At 33.6% G+C, this 26,082-nt stretch overlaps 1 long non-coding RNA gene across 1 annotated transcript; it reads left to right on the top strand.

Moving 5' to 3' along the window:
• The first annotated feature begins 3,162 nt into the window (after nucleotides 1–3,162).
• On the top strand, nucleotides 3,163–26,082 carry LOC119073914. Its single transcript, XR_005087105.1, has 3 exons — nucleotides 3,163–3,308; nucleotides 12,896–12,899; nucleotides 26,071–26,082. It is a non-coding gene; the product is annotated as an uncharacterized LOC119073914 (long non-coding RNA).

Raw genomic sequence — 26,082 nt, forward strand, 5'->3', positions numbered from 1 at the left:
CACCAACAGTCATGGTTTAAAAGTCTGAACGAAAATTCGACCCACCCTGCAATCGAACGGAAAGAACAAATTTTTACATGGTTTGCAATTAGTTGTACGTATACTCGAACGTTTGGTTTTAATAGTGACTTAACGCCTCTTCGCTTTTAAAAGTGAAATAACAAAGTTTTTGCAGGACTTTCTTACTCCGACAACATAGAAACTCAACTGTTTGCCTAATTTCTTATAAAAACATTTTATGTACACAAGAGAACTTTTTTCCTTTTGCTCCAACCACTGGTTACAGTTATACAGTCGATTTCGGGAAGTATGTATACAGACCTCTTCGTATCGAGAGTGTTGTATAGTACTGTGTCCGTTAACATTTTATATGGTAACAACGTCCATAAATTTTTATTGCCCTCTTTTCCCCTCATAATTTCAATATTTTTTTTTGCCATTTCAGCTTTGATTGTAATATTACAAAATGTTAACCACTTCTTAACTTTAACAACATTACAAGCTACATATTTGTAATGTGATTTTTATTTAAGTGTTGTGTAACTATTTATTATTTTTCTATTTTTCTGTGAAAACATATCACAGAAATAGCACACAACCAACAAGGCATGCATGCACGTTTAAAAAGTTGCTTAAAAGTCCTTCCATCGAGCAATTTTTCCTTACCATTTATAATTCATACAACATTCTGCCGTGCTCTTGTTATGTGTATATAATGATGTTGATGTATACGTATGTTGTAATTTATTCATGCCTTCATAGACGAATGATTTAAATCATATTAATCAAATTCATCAAACGTAACCAAAACGAAATTCCAGTCGAGAGAAGTGTTAGTGCATTATATGGGCATTGCTTTGATCATATTGGTATATCCTAATGAATATTGACTAGACAATTTTATTGATTGATATAATAAATATTTTACGTGCACCGTCAAATACCTGCTGTGTGTTTTTCTCATCAACCACATATCGACAACACAATTTATCCACCCTCTCCGCTAACCGATACCTATACAAAACGAACCCAGCTATTCAACTTTTTTTTTTGTTATTTATTTATGTTTTTGTAAATCTATATATTGCTGGAAAATAAATGTTCGATATTGAGCGACCGTCAATAGGCCGTATTTTAAACTGCCGAATCGGAGGATCAAATTGAAGGGAAAATGAGTTATATCTTATGGAATTATAGGTTTCCACCTTTAAACATGTCTTACAATTTCAATGAATTTTATCGCTTTTTCAAAATGGTTTTCCCTTTGACAGAATACTAATTTCGGCCCGGGTTTTGAAGCTAGAAAAGTCGAAACTTCTCATGCAACCCGAGTACAGCGACTACATAAAAAAAAACAACCGACAACGTTATTTATCTGTCGTTGACACAAAAAAAAAGAAAGAAGAAGACGAACTAAGTACATCCTCGATGGGATGCCTCGCATAAACTTTTTTATATAGATTTTATATATTTATTAGCACATACATCAATGTACGAAATGTTGTAGACCTTGTTACGATCCTTTCGTTTACGATAAAATTACAGCTGGGCATACGGTCTGCTATGTGTGTAAATGCTTTAATATTAAACATGTATTAGGTGCACCGAACTATAAAATTTGTTGCGGTTTCGGCTATTACAACAGTTACTAAGTTCTGTTCAAAGCTTCAAATAAACATTTATCTATACGTACATAGATACATGTTATTATTGATGAAGATAATGGAATGGTGTAGACATGTTATGAACGGACGGACATAGGTTGGAGGTTATGCACCTTGATAAATAATATACTCATAATAGTGTTACAGAAAACCATATAACACTCAACCGCAGATAGTGATAGCTCACCGAACCGTTACATCACTTTCAATCTGGAGATTTTGTTTGATATCCGTTTAGAGGTAAAATTCTCTTTTATTAATTTCATCTGTTCTACTGGTAAAAGTTTTAGTGTAAAAAGGGACATACCGTTTACACACCCGACAAACACTGTAAAGTTCAGCAGCAATAACGCTTGATGTTGGCACGTTCCGACTTCCGGTCGGTTTATCGCTGTGTATAATAATGTGGTAGTTTTCCTTTAATACGTTTACTTCCACATAACTCTGTCGGTAATGACGAGATGTTGTAAAAAGTTTACCTGTATTCCGAATGAACAAATACGAGTATAAAGCAGTGATGCTGATGGTATGTATATAAATATAAATTCCCGAATATTGTGACTAGAAATTTTAAATTTATCTGAAGATGTTCTTATGTCCAATCGAAACGGCTTAAGTCCAGTTCTAAGAACTGACATGGTAACTTCATTTGAGTCAAATTGAGCTTTGTGAAGGTTGTTTTGAAAAAAAAAAATCACAAATTATGATATTGGAAAGTTTTCTTAAGCTCTCAACAATTTTATTTATCGAAATTGTCATGGAAATCGAGACAAGTCTTTTTCAAATAATAGCCTTACGTTAAGAGGTTTTCATTCGGAAATTGTGCGATTCTTATTTCTGGTGGTTTTTGTTCCCGTGCCTTTGTCAGTTGCATATGAAATATAATGATTCGCATTAGCATTCAACCCACGGATGGTTGAGTGTTCTCCGGAAGTAAAAGACGGAGGTAGCGTTATACACTGTCACCTAGCTTCTCCGCAACAATTCGATTTGTGTGAGGCGAGGTTGTTACCACAAGATCACAAGGCGAATAATGGCAGGACTGGATGACGGTCCCATCACCAGTCTACGTTGTGTTAAGTAAGGTTTCCACACAACAAAAAGTACTTTGTGCGCGAGCTGTCAAGTAAAAAAAGCAAAAATTGAAATAATTCAATTTTATCTAGTAGAGAGGTAGCTCGAGATTCCGTAGAAGTGCGTCATCATAATAATCATTAGGTTTCTTACTTCTATTGTTTATAGTATGCGTTTGACAAAAATCTGCTACTTCATTAGTTTAACCATATGTGCTGCTATAAAGGTAACAGTTAACTCAGTTCATCGTTTATATTTGTCGCCATTGTCTATAACAGATGACTATCCGTTTCTAAAATTTGGAATTTCATTTTAGGACTGTTTAACTTACAGTAACTCGCTTGAAAATGACTATTTAAACAATTGTAAACAACTGAAGTAGTAGATTACGCCTGTGCGTCCAAATTTATGGAGGCGTTATAGCCCGACCCGAAGGGAAGAGCGGTATGAGTATAAAAATTTGGACTTACGTACGTACTGTGCTTTACGTGAATAGGCAATGTAAATGTAAATTTCATATGAGCGAAGCGCCATTTACATTGCCGTATCACGTAAAAGACTTTATATCAAGTACTATGAAGAAATAGACTTAGGATACAGTGACCGTTTTCCGAAAGATTTAGTCACTGATTGATGTACAACATAATTGTGATTCAATCGAAAAGACGTAGATATCTTAAAAATACCCTGTCAGTTACTAGCTAAATTTGTCGACTGTACACCGTGTCATCGAGTCAATAGAATCAAATCAAATTGATCCGCTTTTTGTTGTTGTTGTGAAAGCAAGGAATCTCCCATTGTATCCAATTCAATTTTATTTCCAGAATGAATAAATACGGTGTTATTCTTCATAACTCAATATTATTTTAATAAAGTTCGTGTTTCATTGACCTTTCATTACATGATGATGTGTACTTACTTACTTACGTTGTGTGTATACATTTACATGGATATACAAAAGAAAATCAGAAAATGTTGTGTATCGACAAAAATTTATTTGTGGGAAGGTTAATTCAATTAACTTTAATAATGCATAGAAATCAGCAGTCAAACCACTGCCGAGGTGAGTAATAAGTTGGAAAACCACTTATGTATATCAGAACATACATAAATACAAAAGTACGAAATAAAAGAATAATAAAAAAAAACAAAACAGAAAATAAATAAAAATACGTAATTCAATAATTCAAATTGATTTTGGATTTCAAGAGAGAATTTACTTGATTTGATATGCATAAATAAAATTACACAAGCGAAAAGGTAATTGCTCAAATTGGTGTAATTTGATTTCATACTCCATACACTGTAAATGTAAATCAAATTATAATGTTGGTATTATTAAGACGAAGGAATAAATACATAAAAAAAATGTCAATCCAATTATTCAATTGTGCCTGGCCTACGCCTTACGGATATATATGTGTGTCTAGCATGTTAAGGATTTGTTATTGTGATCACGTACTTAAATCGGCATTTGATTGTTAAATAGAAAAAGTTCAACCGACAAAAAAAAGCACACACACACACACAAATGAAGAAGCAAAAACGAAATAATTGATTTTCTTTATAAACAATTTACGACGAAAATAATTTTTTTTTGTTCATACAATTCCGAAACAAAAATCAAATATATTCCATCGTTACGCAAAAACACAGTTATACTCTTTTACGCTATTTAAACAAATCATTATCCATCCATTGATGGTGGTCTCTCCGAACAACAGGAAGGCCATTTGATGGCCTAATTTATTTTTGTTCAATACACATACTATATACCGTTCCACTTCATTCCATCACTTAATCAAAGAAAGAAGAGAAGAAGCACAGCATACACAAAAAAAATGCTGATGTGAAATGATCACGAAGTAAAGCATCAGCTAGCTCAGCAGCGTAACAAAATTTTGTTGTCTGGTTTCCTGACCTTAACATTGGTGTATTTCATTTAAAGTTTTTGATTCTTTTATTATCATTTTTTCTTTCGGTTTGGGTATGGATGTATGTTACGTTCACGATGATGATGATGATGAATGTTGCTTTATATAATTTCTATTTAAAAAATTTATTTTCTTTGATACGGTGTGTATCCATGACGTTGAATAATATTATTGTATCTATGGCAATATTTCTCACAAGTGATTGATGGTTTGCATACATTTATCGCGCTAAAGAAAAACATTATAAATTGACCGTTTGATTGGTTCGTCCACTGTTATTTGAAATATTATATATCCACGTACGTATCCACACAGCAAAGATAGAGAAAAGTGGATGAATAGATGATCTTTGCTGTCTTAATTGAAAATGTTCCGATTTAACAATTCAGACCCGTTTAATGCATTCTGACAAATTCACTCTAAACTGTAATTTAGCTTACAGCGAATTATAACGTGTTGCACAAAATGCAGCAATTTTACGTTTTTATTTATATTCGAAACGTATTATATATCGAACACTGAAAACGTAATGTTTTGCAAGCCTCAATTTGGTTGCAATTTATTTTGCTAAAAGTTTGTATCAAAAATCAAAAGTGTTGTTTGGCTTTTTACGATGTTATTTGTTGGTATCCATCTCTGTATATCCCGATGATTATATATTCTACAAAACAAAACGTACAACAGAAACCCACCTAAACCACACAATTTAAATGCAATATTTTTCCAGCTATTATTTATAGTTTGTCTTGCTACTTCTTCATGATAAGCTAGCTGCATTTTACGAACACATTCGCCATCACTAAAATATTACATTTATTGTTAGTAAATAATAATCAGGTATATTTTATGAGGCATTAAAAGTAATTTAACAATAATTTACATGTCGAAAAGAATACGAATCAGTGATGCATATTATAAACTTGAAAAGAAATGTCTAGTAACGAACGCACCTTTAAATGTAAATAAATTCATTTCTGACCATCTTTTTTTACTCGTGAATTTTACTCTGTAATTTAACTGATTTTCGTTTAATTGAAACGGTTTTTTGTTTTGCTGGGCCCCAACCGACATTTTTTTCACAATCTCTTTAAAAGAATTCCTACAACGAAAGTGTTTTTGTTTCCGAAAGAACCTAAATTCAGACATAGTCCAATGAATCCAACGAAGGTACCGAGTCGCATTGAGATCATTGATCAAGGCTGGAATCATTTTTAGCTTATTATAAAGTTTACATTCAGCTGATAAACCTCTCCCAATGTGTTGTTCAAGGACAAAATATCTTAAGCAAATACGTAGGTTTCAAACAAATGTTTTGTTTAACAATCTTGATGTTGTGTAATGAAATTACCAGTTTATGGTAATGATGACAGGTACGCCAAGAAGAGATTATATTCCCAATCCTCATTGAATAAAAGAACAATGATCGTGGATTTATTCAGATTTTTTTTTCTACTTATTTATTTACGCATTGTTGTGAGAGTAAAGTAAAGTTCCATGCAAGGCGTTTTGTTGCTACTATTTATTTCCATTAGCGCAATTAATATCAAACATAAGGTTACACCATTATCTTACGGCTGATTTCTCTTCAGCCGAACCGTCTCGTTGTTTAATAAACATTGTTTATAATATTTGTTTATTGCTTTAGATTTTATCATTCCGACACGTTCCATCTCCATAAAAGATTTTGATCTAAGAAAACGGCAAGCCCAAAGTGTACACAATGAAGATTCAAACAAAAATATTCGAACGAACTGAAGTATCAGGACCTGATCATTGCTCCTTAGAAGTAAATACTTCAAGCTTAGCTTTTAGATATATGTTGTCGACATCGTCTTTTCCACACAGTGTACAGAGAAATATAGAGGACCAGACAGTTAAGTATTCCACAGAATAACAAACCACGACAAAGCTTCAGTGGTTGTGGAAGCTTTGATAAAGAATTGTAACTAATATTGTTCCGACTACATACAATCAACTGTATGTTTGTGTTTGACATCTGTTTTCGGCAGCGACGACAGAAAAAAAAGTGATGAGCTATAACAATCTTCTCCTTTATATGGGATACGTTAAGCCCCACGGGTCTTTGACGTGAGACTGTCTAAATTAACAGCCCTTAATTTACACTGACATTCGAAAGTATTCGATCATTGCGTGTTTTCGGGTAAATTGACGAAATTTGATAAGGTGACGAAATCGTTATGGTACCGGATTTTCGCGAAAGATGGCGTATTGGAAAGTTTGATCCTCAACCTTTAAGAGTCAATTCGCCAAAACTTCGAACAGCTTATATGGAATCGGGATTCAAGCCGACGGCTATCCAAACGAGCTATGGCTCAAATGAATCGTCGTTTAAATCTGATAATATCGTGGAACAACTTTTTCCCCGAAAAAATTTTGTTAGGCTGTCATGGCCCTCAGACAGATTTTCTCCGAAGTGGCCGCGAAAATCTTTTTTTATCAATTACTCCAACATGCAAAATGTGAATAATGTCAAATTGTGGACGTTTATGAATGTCGATGAGTTGAATATTATTGACCAACAAACGTCGATGTTCGGCCCACCCAGCCGCCGCAACAAGTGAAAAGCCTCGAGAAAACAGAAATTTTTAAATGGCTCTGCGCGGATTGGAAAGTCAGTATCAGGAAACTCTAACCCCGAGTTTTGTAGCTTACTTCTCGCGCTATCCATTAACACCCCACTCGACCATACCAGATAAAAATTGAGTTGATTTTTCACAATGTATCTCAAATTTTGGAAAATCTTCGAACTTTAAAGTACCCCAAATAACGTTTTTACGAGCGAATTTTATTAATTATAGTTTTACGAGATAATAGTCAGTAAAACTATTGTGATACAGCCAGAAGATGAGCCATACAATGAAAGTAGATAAGTAGGTATGGCCAGTTCATACAAGTCGGAGCACATACGGATTTGCATGACGCCACCTCAAACGAACTCATTTCTAGTAGAAATTTGCACTAGAAATGAGTTCGTTTGAGGTGGCGCCATGCAAATCCGTATGTGCTCCGGCTAGAACAAATTTGAACGTTTGGCCATACCTATCTATTTACTTTCATTGGAGCCACAGATCTTTTTTGTAGAGGCCAAACTGCCAAAATGAACCAAAATTCCAAAATTTTACCTCATCAATTTTTTGAAAATAGTGAGAATAATGAGAATTTTTCGACCTCAGCTGATATTTTTATTCAAAGGGGTGACATAATTAGACTCAGCGAAGTATTGTTAGCTTACTAAAGAAGTGGGAGAGGTTACAGTTTTAACAAATGTTACATCGGGTAACAGCGAGTAAAAAGTGTTTAGTGTTTAGTGTTGGCGACCTAAAGAGACTATGCCCGAATACAATGGAATTCAAAAGAGGTGAGTTTTTATAAATTTTCTCGGTGAATTTTTGTGATAAAATTTTCCATACATTTTCGGGAAACTGTCCTGTCATTTCACTGTGAAAATTTGGAGGTTTTTTCATTTTTCCAAAGTTGAGGAGCAGCATGCATGTACCCTCTTCTTGCGTGTATGAGAGAAACACCCATTGAGACACATCTGAATCAAATTATACCAGATACTATTTTTGGGAAGACATTTCTAATACAATCGCTAAACCGAACTGGTGTGCATACGTTATTTTGCACCAGCTAGTCCCATTTGGAATTGTATGTGACCAGCTGGTGCAAAATAACGTATGCACACCAGTTCGGTTTAGCGATTGTATATTCTTGAATTTTTCTAGACCTTCCCATATTGCACTTAAAAACAGTTTCTCTAAAATAGTCCCTAAATTATACCCAGCTGAAAACTATAAACAAAACGATTAGAGGGTTTTCGATTAGGTAATTCAACCCGGGATTGAACTTGACAAAATTGCTTACTCACCGTCCCAAACTAACAAATATTACATACGCTGGTGTAAATAATAATATTTTTCACTTTTTGCGTTCTACAATGCGATATTCGCAGCAACGAAAATTGATTTATTGAATTTATGGAAGTCAACTCGTTTAAAAAAAAATGAGTAAACAAATGACAATGTCTGCTGTGAGTTTGCTATTCTACAAGGTTAACGTTAATGCACCCACAGTTTCGATTACATCTTTTTTTTCTGGTTTCATATAAATTTTGTAATTAAATCTTAAATGTAATTCGCAGTTGAAAACAATTAATTGATTTTATTTGACCCGAAAACCCCCAGCCAGACGCTACACACACATACACAGCGTAATAATCAATTATAAATTGTAAATAATTGTAAAAACTAAAATTTATTATCTTAAATTATTATTATTTGGCGATAACACTCTTGAACAAATATTATAATTTTATTATCGCATAAAATATGTCATCTGCTGTGTAATCTGAAATGACATTATTTGTATTATAGCGTTATCAAACGACCTATTTGAACACGTGTTCCGCATACAGAAATTTTAACCGAATGTTAAATTATTATAAACTGTGGCATAAATTTAAGTTTTTTTTTGTCTGTTTGTTTGTTGTTAAATGAATTATACCCAAGTCCGATTTTCGTATAATGTAAGTCGTCGTAAATGGAAAGGTTTCGATAGAAACATGAGATTAACTCTTTTTTTCTCAAATATTTTCTTAGTCACATTGAGTTCAATTTCAACATTTCCGACTTATATTGAAAGATGTTTAATTTATGCTAAAAACAAATATTTTCATTGCATGATCAATGGAAATTTAATTCAACTAAACATTTTTAGGTTGATTTATTATGAGAACATTTTTGTTAGTCGACACACACCGATAGAGACAGAAGAAAAAAGCAGCGTCATTGAAATTCTAGAAACAATTTTATCTATTTTTGTAAATTTTTTATTTTTTTATTTATTTTTAAGCTATGTACATTATATTCTCTACCTTATTGTTTATTGTGTACTATACACAAAGTTTGTGTGTGCTTTAAATTCCATCCAGGTATAAAAGCATTAATAAAAATGCCAATGATATTGATCAACGAAATTCATTTTTTCTCATTCCGTAAAATTTGTTACTAAATATTAAAAACATTTTCAAGGGAGGTTGACATTATAAAAATATAAAATCAAAATATAATTTCCTTTTTCATCATTTCACATATACCCCCATGTGTATATAAAATGTATACACCACCGTCATGATGTTGCTGTAAACGTCACTACTTATGTATACATTGGAAGCTAATAAATGTCTTGTTGAGCGCACATAACTGGAAGACATGCAATAAAGGTATAATACACACAAAACTTCCAAAAGTCGTATATAATTTATCAAATAATGGTTGATGATACTCTCCATCAAATTCCATGATTGGTTATTCACTTATTTTGTAATTTAAATATAAAAAATGGAACAGAACATGGAAACAGAAATATTTCAATGGATAGAAGAAGAGAAACATGAATTCTCTGCGGGATAGCATTTTTTAGGATTTTGTGAACTGATTTGTAGGATTCACATTTTTGTATATTCCATATACATCTCAAACAAATGAGACTTTCGTCGAGTTTGGTAAGGTATTAAAGTTTTTTTGAAAGTCGAGTCTAACTGTCTAACACTAGACATGGGGATTTACTGAAATCTGCATGTTAATCGACGCTAATTTTTCTGACTGATGCTAGAATGACTTCCATGTACAGCTGATAACAAAACGAGTCATAAACAATTCAAATACAGGTAAATAAGTGAGCCTCATCTTCTGCAGTATAATTTTGAATAAACATTTATGTAAATAAACATGTACTGTATCTAACCATAATCACTAACCAGATATATAAACTAAACTTTTCATATGAATAAATTAACCTCAAATCGCTACACAATAATCTCCATACTAAATTATAGAGAATTTCTAACAACAGACAAAATCCCTATTTTCATTTCATTTACCAATCGTTGATACTGTGTCTTTTAATAATACATCAGAATACGCACCCTTTGAAGTATTTCTCATTTTCTTCTGTTTTGAGCTGATTCATAAACGACGTCACGAGGAAGAAATCAAATCCTTCCCCCTTTCTTCTACAAAATAATTCGTCGTCACACACAATGTCTGCTTGGAGGAAAATTGATTTTTCATCTGTGTGGTGCGGCTAACCTTATTTTCTCAACTCAAAATGAGAAAATGGAATTTTCTTGACGCTTTGTCTGAAGTTCAGGGGAAGAAAATGTCTATTTTCTTCGCTCTTGTTTTGACAGGTGAAAACTGTCACCTTTGTTGTTGTGACTATTTTTGTTATTAAAATTATACTAAAAGTCGATGGTTTTCTTTTGTGGAGAAAAAACCTCCTCTCCGAGCCGAAAAACTTCGCACTTGGTGGAATTTCTTATTTTCGTTCATCGGTAAGCAAAAAACTATTTCATGTGTGCGGTGTGAGTTACCTATTTTTTTCAAACTTAAAATTCCATGCATTATCGTGCAAAAACATGCAAAAATTGATTATCACAAAGGAATTTACGTAAAGTAAACCAAAAATATTCTTCACACAATGGACAGTTTCGCAGAAGAACTGATCTGTAATGGTCAACTTTCGTAAGGGGCAGACAATAAAAATAATTGTTATCGAACAAATGAGATCAAATCCAACACAAACCACTACTAACTTCGATTCTATCACTTATACACGAAATCGTTTGGAAACAAATGAAAGTAATTCCGACGATCGAAATAGTTAAACACTTAGACCGAACCCACAGTTCAAATTGTTGAACCTCGTGAATTAACTGATAATTTAACTGTAAGATTTCAACACTATTTTGAATGACCAACTACACTTCTTGAATCACTTTACTCCCTGGAAAGAAAATTTTATCACTTTGAGTGTAAATTAATCAATTGAGCGAACTATCTGTACATGGCTTCCTTATTAATCCGTGATTTCTTAATCTGCGTTGTGAAGGCTAAGCTAACTTCAGCTGTGGTTGAACAAATCGTTTTTTCGACACATTATATACCAGAACGTATATGGATAGTCGTAGGATCTTCGTAGGATCAAGCACAGTTTCCATTATATACCGAAACATGCGTGAATGGTCGTAGGATCTTCGTAGGATCAGACATAGTTTCCATTCCATTATATACCGAAACATACGTGGGTGGTCGTAGGATCTTTATAGGATCAACCATAGTTTCCATTATATATACAGAAACGTACGTGGATGGTCGTAGGATCTTCGTAGGATCAACCATAGTTCCAAACTGCACTGTACATGATTGAATTTTGTTAATAAAAATGTTGAATAGGTAACCATAGTTTCCATTATATACAGCCATGTACGTGGAATGTCGTAGGATCTTCGCAGGATCACACATAGTTTCCTTTATATACCGAAACGTACTTAAATGGTCGTAGGATCTTCGTAGGATCAAGCACAGTTTCCATTATATACCGAAACGTACGTGGATGGTCGAAGGATGTTCGTAGGATCAAGAACAGTTTCCATTATATGTCAAAACGTACGTGGATGGTCGTAGGATCTTCGTAGGATCAAACATAGTTTCCATTATGTACAGAAACGTACGTGGATAGTCGTAGGATAGAACCTTGGCTGGTAGTACCAAAGAGATGTATCAATGATGTGTGCCAGTGTGAAAATCTATTCCAAATCGTTGTTCACTAATGAACTTACGAAAAATTTCCATAATCAATTGCGACGAATAAAAACTACTACAAAGGAATTGCATATCTTTATCATCACATTCTGGGCAATATGGTGTGACTTCGATTACGTTGTTAAAGTGAAAATGTTAAGCGTATCTGGTGCGTCGTATCAACTTAATATTTTTCAATAGTTTCTTGCCTAAATAAAGTACATTTAACGATATCCTCCATCATTTCAACATATCATTTCTTCGAGATTATAAAACTCCTTTCTTCGCTATTTGGAATCGAATTATGTAAAATTCAGGAAGTTATGCAAACGTAGAACGTGATTTATAAACGAAATCATCGTTGTTGAATGGAAAATGTTGAAATTTTTTCGACAATGAAAATTGTGTGGAAAAAAAATTTCCGCGATTTATAGTACTAGCTTACCTCAACCAGTGCATAAAGCCCCATTTCAGTGAGTCCGATAGTGGTGGGAAAAAGTATCTGAAAACAATAATGCAATTTCAACGGTGAAGCTGCATTGTCTAGTGTGAGAATGGGATAATTAATAAGGAATTTAAACGAGAACCTTCTTCATAAAGTCCATGATGATGATTCCAGTGCGGTGTAACACAAATGTATCGTTTAATGAACAGTGTCTTCGATAATTTATTAATTTATGAATAGACTACCCAACAAAAAGCTATATGCCAAAACATTTCTCGAAATAAAAGTTCACTGGAAAAAATATGAAAAATGAGCTTTGATGGTAAACTCAATGGTAAAAAGTGCAGCGGGCAAAAAGTTTGTTTCTTATTTCAACAACACGATGGATCCATTAAGAGGGCAGACTAGGTTACAAAGAGCCCTCTGTTGAAAGCTTCATGTAAACACTCACTTTCGTATGAAAAATATTTGGAAAATAACTCATTTTGGGAATCCATTTTTACGTGTAATTTACGTTGGGGCACTTGGCGGCTTACATAGTCTTAAAGTTTGGACCTTTATCTACAAAATTGCTGAAAAAAATGTTTTAAAAATTGCATCAAACGAAAGACATTACGGTTTTAAAACATCGCTTCACTGGACACAAAACATGAAGAATTTCACTTTATTTACACATCTGAACACACTGCCTCCAACTTTTTATTATTAGAATTGATAATGCACACACTTGTCGACCAAATTCCAGAATTAATTTGACAAAAATCACTTTTTATTAATTAGAAACAGAAAATAAAACCCGAAATTGTTCAATAACTGCCATTTTTTCAATTGTTGAGCTTTGATTTTGACAATTATAAATATGGTATGCAACACATTTTATACCACACCATGTTATACCATACCAGCTGTATATACCATTAGTTACTGTCAAAATCAAAGCTCAACAATTGAAAAAATGGCAGTTATTGAACAATTTCGGGTTTTATTTTCTGTTTCTAATTAATAAAAAGTGATTTTTGTCAAATTAATTCTGGAATTTGGTAGACAAGTGTGTGCATTATCAATTCTAATAATAAAAAGTTGGAGGCAGTGTGTTCAGATGTGTAAATAAAGTGAAATTCTTCATGTTTTGTGTCCAGTGAAGCGATGTTTTAAAACCGTAATGTCTTTCGTTTGATGCAATTTTTAAAACATTTTTTTCAGCAATTTTGTAGATAAAGGTCCAAACTTTAAGACTATGTAAGCCGCCAAGTGCCCCAACGTAAATTACACGTAAAAATGGATTCCCAAAATGAGTTATTTTCCAAATATTTTTCATACGAAAGTGAGTGTTTACATGAAGCTTTCAACAGAGGGCTCTTTGTAACCTAGTCTGCCTTCTTAATAAAAGTACACAATGCATATAGGTACCAGATTTCGTTTTAAAACAAAAACATAGAAATTTTGAAGACATTTTCGTCTCTCCCGTTGAAACAGAATTGCATATCATGGACGTTGAAATTTATGGTTTTACTTGCAATTAGTTTCGAAATAAGCGTTAAATCAAAGTTTCTTGCTTTTTCGACTGCAATCTAAAACGTCCAAGTTTTGTTTCTAACTGCGACTTTTAACTTGTTACAACAATGTAAACTATTGCCATGATTTGAATCAGCCGAATAACTTTGGTCGGGGGGCTATTGATATTTTGCTTTCGTAATAATTTGTTTATGAAGAAATTTTACATTTTCGATACAATTCCGTTTGATTCATATCTGGCTGAAAAGAATAAAAAAAAAAACTGAAAAAAAGCTCGAGAAGAGAAGGAATTTCGCAAAAAAAATATTTTTTTTTATATCAAAGTATATTACGCATTGGTTATGGAATGTTTTACTTCCATGGTTATGGGGGCTTTACACAGATAAAAGGAATGAAAAATTATGGGGTGAATGCTGTTTTTGTTTACAGACACACGAAAGTATTATACGATTGGGACAATCTGCAGATGTTCGAGCATATTTAAGCTTGATCTGTTCCACAAAAGAATAGTCGTAAACAGATGTTGTGAAGATATTATGAATTCGATATCAAAAACCCTGTCCTCGAAACTCTTATCGTCACAGACATCAAACAAAAATACACCGCCGTTAAAAAAGCGAATAACAAAATAAAATCTAAAATTCCAAGAAGAATACAGCAACAATTTCGAACCTAAGAAATAAAAATTGAAGACAAAAAAAAACAACAACAACAACAACAACAAACCAACGAACAAACAAACCAACTTAGTCATACCCACTACCAAATACAATATTATTTTATGTAAATGATGTGAGAATTTTTCTTTCGGTGAGCCGTTTCTTTATTTCGAAATTGCATGTTGCACATCAGAGGATATCATCAGCAAAAAATTTTACCTCAATAAAACTAATTAATTCAAACTATGTTCGCAAGATCAAAAAAAAAACACATTTGAAGGTTACTAAATCAAAAAGACATAAAAATATATAAATAAAAGCAGCCACCGATCTTAAGTTCGAGTATATAATCGCAGGAAGGCACCGAGTCAAAGATGAATTGATTAATTTAGAAAATTAGGATTCATGTCAAGTATCACATCTCCGACAGTTTATTCGGAATCGCATTTTTTACAATTGAATTGAGCAAAAACATGATAGGTTTTAGTGTGATAATCGTGCATTTATTTGAGGAGTTGAATTGTTATTTTTTCGTCAGCATAAAAGTGAAACTTCAAAAGTTTGATGATTCAAAAGAATTGTCAGGAAAAAAATGAATGCCTGAGGCCTGGATCATTTAACATCGAAATTAGGGAATTAACATTCGATTGCACTGAACATTCAATATCTAACGCACTAGTATCACTAATCAATTACGCCGTTTGGTATGGCTCTCATTTTCATGAACATTCTTCTTCATTCCTTAAAAAAAACGATTTCGGTTCTGTTCAGATTTTATTCATTCAATCTTCGCTTGCGTATTGAAATCTTACGATGTTATCGCATCAGACGGTAATGGTTACAGCATAACGTCATGTTCCCCAAAAAAGCATTTACATTCGGAGAACCGGGTGTACACGATCAAAGATCGATTTTAACATGCAACCATGATTGTGCACATGGAAATTTGTTGAAATTTTTGAATTAACAACCTTGAAACAGAAAACGTCAGTCTGTCTGTATATAAAAATCCACAAGTCGTTTGTTGAGTTGTTAAACGGTTGAAATCATATGATTTGTAGCGCACGTACTTGTTAGGAAAAGAAATCTATTTTTGTAATCTACACATGGCACTCAATTTGCATTTTGTACGTACTGTATCAGCATGTCTAATGGTCAAATTTAAACCACAAATTTATGATTGACTGTGAAACACTCAAAATGCAATCAATGTTTCCGTAAAAAAAAGTGAGAATCATTTTATACCAAGAAAGCAGTCATAAATGAGACGGTCGATCATAATTGTAAAGGAGTTACTTAACCAAAAGAAGTTACGAGAAGAAAAGAATGAAATTCGATATGTTGTCTGCTTTGGAAGTTGTTGTGGTTTTTAAATGATTCCACACACAATTTGTTTAACAAATGAAGATCTAGATTTCTTATTTATATTCATAATCTTCATCATCAATTCAGTTAGCAAATGCAGTCGATTAACACACAAGAATTTCATTCCATCGCCTCATTACCGTAAAAAGCTGAAAAGTTCATAACGAAAAACAGAACCAATGGCGAAGTCTCTTTTGGCCTACAGTCTAATACACGACAAAAACACGGAAATCAATATTGAAATTGCAACCGAAATCGTCCGGTCATCTTATTCCTAAAGTACCTGAGGACGCCGGTTCATGCGTTTCGCCCCGCAGATCTCAAAATTCACTAGTTCACTTCCATAACTTCCCTCGAATCTTCTATGGACACAGCACACTGAGGGACTCGTCAGGGATGACAGTGTCAAGAATTTTGGAATAACATGTGTTCTACGGTTCGGGTGGGCACTAAACGATAATCGAAATCAAGCGGAACTACGACTGACACAACGTGAAACTAAAAAAACTTCTTATCGACTTCAAAACAGTTTCTACGGCTGACTAACGTTACGTCCCGTCTTCACCGTCCGCTTTACCATCTTCTGCTTCCGCTCCTTCCTTTCTTCAATAAAATTCCCGTTCTGGGCTGAAGGACTGAAGAACTGGACTGAAGAACAGGCAAAAGGACTTAAAGAATTTAAATAAGGGGCCTACACGACGCAGTAGTCCAAAATTATCATATAAATTCAGTTTTTGTGTTGGAATAACCTCTTGCGTTACGGATGTTCCATACAAAATAAGGGGCCAAATGACAGTCAATAAAATCTGATCCTTGCCTGTTCTTGGAGTGCGTTGCTTAAGCTGATCGGTTTTCAAGCATGACAGTGTTTCTCATTTATCCGTAATTGTGTAGGGAGAAATAAGCTTACAAAGCGATGTGTATGACCAGGTGAAGGAAAAGCATAAAATTGCAACCTTCAAAGTGAATTTGATTGTACAAATAGGGTAAAGGCACCAGCATTCGGCGATGTACCTAAATCCGAACATTTTTTGTTCTTTTGTTCAATAGATGTGCCGTAGTATGCCACACTCGCGGAATTTTGAAAACCGACACTTTTTCTGGTTTCTTGTGAATTTTGCTTATATTTGTATATGGAGAAATCAGAAACTCAAGTAAAACACAGAAACAGAAATTGTGTCGGTTTTCAAAATTCCGTGCGTGTAATTTGCTTATTAAATCCTATTTCCTTGAGTGATTGTCACATTGGGACACAACTAGCGGTTGATGAAATCTTAGTATAAGTCCGTAACGACGGCAAAAAAATCTACCTGGACAGAAACCATGTCTTAAATATACAAAAAAGATATTCTATCAAAAAATGGCATGTGTCTTAAAGGTCAAGAATATTTTTTATGAGTTAAACAATTTTTTTTTTAATTGAATGTTAATCATGTTCTCTAAACTTATAAGTTTCGAAACTTAAAACAAAAAATCTGTTCAATTTCATACACATCTCCGTCCGCTTGCACATTTATATTACATTCAGTGCTGGTTGCGTTATTTTTTTACGACTTGATCGCAATATAAATGCACTTTGAAGTGTTGAAAATGTCTGTGCAATAAATTATAAAATTGGGCGCAAATATGTTTATCATAAAATAATAAATGCTAAATAAATCTTCGGATGAGAATATGGAAAGAGTTAAATAATAATGTTTCATTGGTTTTACACAATATGTTTGTTTAGTTAGTAAAAACAAATCGAAATGCGATTGAAAAGTGCACGTGTAATAAATCACATCCAGGCACATACGTTTTAACACATTTATTCTTGCAAATTATTTTTTTGAAACACGAAATAAACATGGACATGAACATGTGAAAGGGAAATAAATTCGAAAAATTATTCTTTGATTAATTCAAATTTTCTGATGTTTTGTGACGCGAATTGTATAATCTTAATAAAAAAATGGAAAGTTAATTAGAATATTTCTATGAGATGTGATGATAGATGTTGTCTGAAGGCAACTTCGCTGAGAATTAGTAATATACAGCATTATAAATGGTTCAGACAAGGCTAAGCCGTTGCACTACTTTATTGAAAGCCATACAAATGTATAAACCTTTCACATAATCCTACAGGGAAATACTTCATAGCAACTAAAACTTAAGTGAAATAGATTCTTGTATACTTCTAGAACATTTTCGTTAGCAAATTTTCAACCAACTTCACTGCTATGACATTTTATGGACATTCACCAGAGTGAAGTTATATCACAAGAAAATAGAGTACAAAGAATGAAGTGTTGAAAAAAGTTGGGCATGTACCGGCCTAGAAAAGATTGCTAGGATCCCACAGGAGACTTGCCCATGTAGTAGCAGATGACATAATTTTTATATATTGTTTATCTGAAAACGCAAAGAGGGATTCTTTTGATAATCGGCCTTCCGAAATCGACTGATTTTCCATTCTACTAATTTTAATGTGCCTAGACAGGGGTTGAACCCTAGAGTCCAAAACCAATTAAAAAAATTTCGACACATGTGTCGCCAGCGAGGTCGCCAATGAGACGTAATAACAAATCGAAAAAGTGCAATTTTCTTGCCAGTTTTACACCCTCATGTGACTAGTGACATAGTATCATTTGATAGCTGAGGTCATGATATAGGAGTCATTGAAAAAAAAAAATGAAAAATGTGTCTACATTGGTGAGCTTCTAGGGAGGCTTCAGTTTGTCAACAATACCAGACATACATGGGTAGTTAAACTGTGAATGTACGTTACTGGTGCAGGAACAATCTGGAATGGAGGACAAATTTCAATATGAAAATTTGATTTTGAAGCATAAATAGCTACTCTTCTAAAATTGTTCTAGAAAATCAACCCTTAAACATAATTTCATTAAGTAAATATTTTGCTTTTTGCAGTGAATATCAGTTTTTTGTTAGGTTTTCCCACAGTGAGCCAAAGGGAATGAATATTGCGAGCAGTAGCAGAGAGAATGTGAATATGAATAAAAGTAGTCTCTTGTCATTACGAGCTCTAGAAAGATTTGGCTCGCTCCGCCGGCGATTTCGATCCTAATTTTTTTTTACCAAGAGAAAATGTAGCCTTAGAACAGATAAATCTGAGCGCAGATACACGTTTAGTTGTTACATCAGATCATTATGCAAAAATAATTAATTTCCTTTCTTTAACTTGTCCTTCCCACATTTATTTTTTATTTTTTAAAAGCTTGTGATTTTGGATGTCATCGATACTACGTTGTTTATTTATCGAATATGCTATCGGCACCGGGTGCCAATAGTCTCTTTATTAATACTGTGGCTAATGGCACCAGGTGCCATCTGTCTTTTTATTAATACTGTGGCTAATGGCACCAGGTGCCATCTGTCTTTTTATTAATACTGTGGCTAATGGCACCAGGTGCCATCAGTCTTTTTATTACACTAATGCTAATCGCACCCGGTGCCATTAGCCACAGTATTATAAAGAGACTATACACCCGGTGCCAATAGTGTCTTCCTTTATTTATTTACTCGTAAATGTTTTATCATAGCTAACACAACAATATGAGACACTTCCAGCTTCAAACATAAGCTACGTTGTTACTCTACCTGGTAGTAACCTGCCATCTGTTATCGATAACGACGACAATACGACGATACGGTAATATGTCGTTTTACATAGTAAAATGCATGTTAAAAAAAATTGAAGTACAAGATTTGAACTCAACCGATTTTTTTTTTAATTTCACTTTATTATTGTCCCTTTTTCTAAGTGTGGAACACAATTAAAAATACTTTGATCGATGGAAGTAATAGGCCCGATAATAATTAGTGGGCATATGCTTACCGGCTGTAACAGGCTAAGCGTTTAGCAATTATTTATTTATTTTTTATTTTTAAACAGTTTTTTAATAGTAATAAATGAAATAACTCGTGCGCATTAAAGGTATTTTATCTCGGTGTCTGTGTAGCTGGAGAATTCACAAAGTCAATCAAATCGTCTTGCACGGAAGCGATACAGTGAATTTCAAGTCAGGTATGAAGCGCACATTTCACCAGTGTTGTACAACCTGATTAAAAACAATTCGAAAATGCCTAACATGAACGCTGCTGAACTGACATCGTACATAGTATTCCCGTTAAATCGGCAAAATCAAATCGCCAAAAAAAACGTAAAAAAAATTGGCAATTCACCAATCAAGGAAAAAAAAAGTTTACGAGAATCAGGGCAGTGGATCATTAGTTAGGGCCCTAGAAGTGGAAAGTCGAGTAAATTTCATCCGATTTTGCTAGTTTTTACGCGGTACGCGCTTTTTTTAAATAAATTTATTCATCGGTTAAAATAGGTCCTGCATAAAGTCAACCTTTTAGGTCGCTCGGGCTGTAAACATAAATTCAAAATCGAAGAAAATATACTTTAAATTCCAAGAATATCTGCAGAACTAAAAGTGTTAAAAATTGATAGAAACGCCGCAAAGAAAATTTTCTTTAAATCATACAAAATTCTCAGAAATATCTTTCTTTTCGAAAATTCGTTATCAACGAAATTTTCAAATATCTGCCATTCGACTTAAACAGCATTAGAACTCTTAAGTTACTGAATTACTGTTTAACTGTAACAATATTACGCATAACTTTAAGTTCTTGATTAAGAAGCTTTAGCTCCACCAACCCAAAACACATAATATCATTCACATAATCCTTATACTACGGCCTTTGAACCAGTGTTGTAAATATGATGTGATGATAAATAATTCATGCGACGACAATGGCAATAAAACACCACGTGATTCGAAATCGCATAAAACAGATTTCATAATTTAATGTTCAAAGTACAATTTTAGCTATTATTTGAATATTAAAACAAGCATTTCTAATTATACCGAAAAGATATGCATAAAACTTATTGCTATGCCTATCACCAGGCATTAACCCGAAGCAATTCCATAAAAAATAATTTTGTCAAATATCCAAATCACGTACCACAATAGCAATATAATCCATTCCATGTAATATGGGAATATCTGCTTGATGGTCCTCGTAAATGCGAAACCAGCCGTAAATAAAGTGTTTCCGCACACATAAATCTTTAGAATTATCTGCCATACAAAAACCAATATGTAAACTCACTACACAAAATATTATTCAATAGATTCTGAATTCTCTCGACACAAATTTTTTTTGTTTGTTTTAGTTTATAATTGTATGCAAATGTTATTCTAAAACAACAAATTACAAATGCTTTTAATTTTTCCCTCGAATGAAAATATAATTCCTTCGAAATTGAAATGTAACTGATGCGAATTTCAAGGAAGCACCAACAACAACGCCACCAACAACAACAACAACAAAAAAATGAAGAAATTCCTACTTTGCATTTTCCATTTTAAAGTTTTAATGAAAACAATATACTTATGGGATGAAAACAGCGACGATGAGATTGCAAAAAAAAAAAATTCTTCGACGATAGATTTGAACGCAGTCATATCGCGAAATAGTCTCATGGGGGCGAGAGATGTCGTTTTTTTTATCTCGGCTATAAATTCTTTCTATGTTCACTTATAAATTTGCCATATCAAATTTCTCCATAAAATATCGCTGAATATAAATTGCCATCCTGATTTTAGTTGTCTTCATAAAATTTTATTCAATTTTACTTCGGAGAGATGAAGTATTCACAATGTTGTGATATAAATTTTTATGCGATTTTGCATTTGAACAGATAAACAATTTTAATTTCAGGTAAGCATAAAACACGCTTGTCTCTCGTAGCAACAACTATCAATGTGGCAATGAATGGGATTTTTTATGGTTGGATTCAAGCCCGCATTGTTTCAATTTTAGGCCCAGCATATACTGTCTCTAGCATAGCAGTTGCATAACATAAAAAATATTTTGTTTAAATTAAAATTAAGCTTTAAGTGCACAAAAAACGGGAAAACTTTAATGTTCAGATGTTGAAATCATCCTGCAGCTGTAGAGATTTATAACAAAAAAATGGACTTTTGGCATCGGAATCAACCCCATGGCTGAATGTTTTACCATCAAAGGATCAGCGGTACTTTGTTCAGTATACTTACCTGTGGCTAGAGCTGTGGATGTACGCTGCGGATGCGATGTTTGTGTAAGTCAAGAATAAGGCTCGGAATCAGGTCAGGTCGACCTGAAACCTGATCTTTTAAATTTTGACCTGACCTGATTGACCTGAAAACCTGACTTTGAAAAAACCTGAATTGACCTGGTCAATCTGAATGACCTGAAGAACAAATATGCAGAACGTGCAGTTCAGCTTTTTCACTATAAAGCTGCATGTAAGACATCTGGTTTCAATTTTTGCCGCAAAAATGATCTACTAAACGTATGCTATATTGCAAGTAACAGAATGTTGCTATGTAAGCTAGTTTCAGTTGTAGATGTTGTGTCTTTTCAATAAATCTCATTGTGATAGGTTATAACACCTTGAACAATAAATTCTATCCCTCGATGTAACATCGAAGGATTATGAAACGTCTCATTTACGTTTGTAGCTTAATGAACTATTTCATCAAAAACTACGAGACATCAGCACCAGCACCTGAAGCAGTTTCAGCTCCTGATCCGCAACGAAAGAGAAAACACCCTTCCACCAATACCAATGCAGAGAATATGGATGGCGAGGACGATGACCTCCGAAAGCACTCTAAAGTCGATCAGATTGAATTTTGGAAGGGAAATCAAAGAGACTTTCTGGATTAAGTGCGATTGCAAGAGATTTCCTTCCAATTCAATTTGGCTCTGGAACAAGATTTCACTAAAGGAGTGCACATCGCGACGCCCACTTGTGCATCGTTGCAGGAAAAAAAAATCTCAGCGTTGATGAGCGTCAAGTCCTGCTACGAAGATTCAAAAGCTTAGTTCTTTAACATCTGACTAATCTTTACACATTAGTAAACTCACGCTTTAATTTTCTTGAATACATAGCTGAATTATAACTGAGGCTTCTTTTCCTGTTTTGATTTCGGTTGTTCTTTCAGAATTTCGTTCAACAATTTTGGCCATCCCAAAGATTGATTGCTCAAATTTTACATAATATTTAGAGCTCACATTATAAATCTAGAGAAATCTTTTTTGTGGGTCAGTAAAGAGGTCGGGAATGTCGATAAATTACTGTTTTATAGTGAAGATTTCGAATTTACGATAAGGTCATTCAGGTTGACCAGGTCATTTCAGTTATTTCAAAAATCAGGTCAGGTCAGGTCAGATCATTTTTTTGAAGCAACCTGACCTGACCTGACCTGACCTGATTAGGTAAGCCAATTTCAGGTCACAGGTCAGGTTCGGTCGACCTGTTCCGAGCCTTACTCAAGATTACTTGTACGGTGAGATGGTAGTGAGTACGAGTTCGCATGCACACGTGAGTCATCCACGATATGTCATCTGTTATTGACAAAGGGGACAAAAATAAATGTTTAGATTAAATAAATGTTATTCTTATATAAGCAAACGTATTGTTAAACTATGAAGTAAAGGATTTTATATCACCAAGTAATACCCTTAACAAATGAAGTAATAGATTCACTGAATACTGATGAATATACAGTGATTTGATTCTCAATTGTAAATGGTCACAATGTTACGGGTATGTTCTACAATCAATATTAGCGATAGACATATTACCTAGAAATGTGCTACAAGCGATCGGGTGATCTGAGTGTAAAGATGTTCAACAAATCTGTAACCGCTCATGTTTCACGGTTAGCTCTTCATGTGTTACAGAAGACATACTACTAAAAAGTGATATGCCGATAATACTGGTGATCATTTTCAATTTCTCTCTCCGTCTCTCGCAGTGAAGCCTTCTACGCAAACAAAAAGAAAATAAAATTTAATTAATGTGATTGGAACATTTAAGGCCTGGTGTAGTGCTTACTTAGTAGACAGCACGGCATATTTATCGAAGTGCCGCTTTAAATAAAATGCAACAAGAAGACTCTCTCAGCGAAACCAATTTCGAAATTGGAATGTCTGGAAGCTGAGAGTGCGCAGATTCTTTTAATAAACTCAATAACTATGCAAACAACATCCGCTGTATACTGCATTCGGTTTAATACGGTTGAACATTAAAAATCAACTGTTTTTATATCAAAATCATTCATCAGGGTGTGCTCTGCAAATTTCTTAAACCATTTAAAGAGCTTCATTTCAATAAATCTTTCACGAATAAAACCAGAATACAGTGAAACAGGCCAATTCCCTATAAACACATTGCAGCCAAAAATTTACATAAAAAGCAGCACAATTTTTAAGAGGCACTGCCCAGTTGACTAATAAAATCTACATAATTTGGTTGCAAATGGAACTGAAAAGTATTTTCATTTTAAGCGAGCTACATATTATACTGTAGCGACGCACATATTTCATGGTCGGAGCAAAAAGAAAAACCATTACTTTCTTTAAGGTTGAGGGAGGGAATCATGAATCTTAAATCGTGAACGTTAAATCTTCAGATGGCGCCTAATTTTAAAGCAATTGTTCATTTTCTATTTGGATTTTATAATATTCTACACTTGGCCACCATAACATTGTGCTCTGATTCATCTTTTTATAAAAGAGAAAAAATGTATGACGTTCATGGAGGGTTCCTGCCACGTATATGCAGCCATACAATTCATGCCATCTATTCATTCGTGTATATTGAATTAACACGTCTGAAAAGTAAAATCTATTCGATGGTCGAATGACTAAAGCTTAATGTAAATGGTGCGTTCGCAACTTTGTGCTTGAGTATGTGATTATTTCATTTCATTTAATCTTCTATCAGCAATTCGAAGAGATACCATTCACATGTTGGCATCAGAAGTTCTGAATTTATTTTTGGTTATTTGTAGATCACCATTACTTATTGTATAATCTTGCCACTACGTGCAAATTCCACATCCATGTATGTATATATAATGTACTGTACATATTGCAAGTTGTATAAATTTCCTTTTAAGTCTGAATTCGTATAAATCCAAAGATTAAGTATGTGAACAGAAAATGTATATTATGGGGATATCTGATATTGAACCGATACCTTCTTTTTTGACACTTTCTGTACACATCTTCTACGTTTTAGCATATATAAAGAATGGCAAAGGAGTATTCGAATGGCGTTTATTGACCTTTTTATTTGAAGGTTTTATACCAAAATAAAGCTGTAAAAGGGGTTGATAAAGGTTGAACACATGTAAATATTTTTCGAATGAAATTTTGTTTTGTGTCAAGTGATGGGTTGTTTTTCGGGGTGTGTACAATTTAATAGTGGGTCGAAAATTCGGAATTTTGCAATCTAGTCATTTATTCTATGACTCCCCATTCTCTAATTAATTTAAATTTGATTCCGAATCAGCCAAAGTGTCAATTAGGTTTTAAATGAGATATTTTGTTTTCGGAAATTGAGAATAAACAATGCAAAATTTAATCAAATACATAAAATATGGCAGTGTGCCGTCAATGAATTTAACCCAGAAATAAATTATTTGGCTTCGGATAGACGATAGAGATATATACATGGCGAACGAATATATATGCGTCTCCTATTTCGTCGTGGTTAGATGGACAAGATAGAGTCATATGTAAAAGTATGAACACAGTACACTTCCTATTATTTTGCTATATGTTTTTGGGGAAAAGGTTCGGTTTAACAACGGCTCAGGGAAACATTAGCAAATTTAAGAACAACATAGAATACATTCAGAGAAATATGAAAACTGACTCAATTTATTGTTTTGTGGGTTAATTGTGGCCTACACATTCATATTCCATAGCTGACACATCAACAACTCGACCATTTTCAAGTGTAAGAATTTG

Source organism: Bradysia coprophila, unplaced genomic scaffold, assembly GCF_014529535.1.
Source record: "Bradysia coprophila strain Holo2 unplaced genomic scaffold, BU_Bcop_v1 contig_138, whole genome shotgun sequence".
NCBI lineage: Eukaryota > Metazoa > Arthropoda > Insecta > Diptera > Sciaridae > Bradysia > Bradysia coprophila.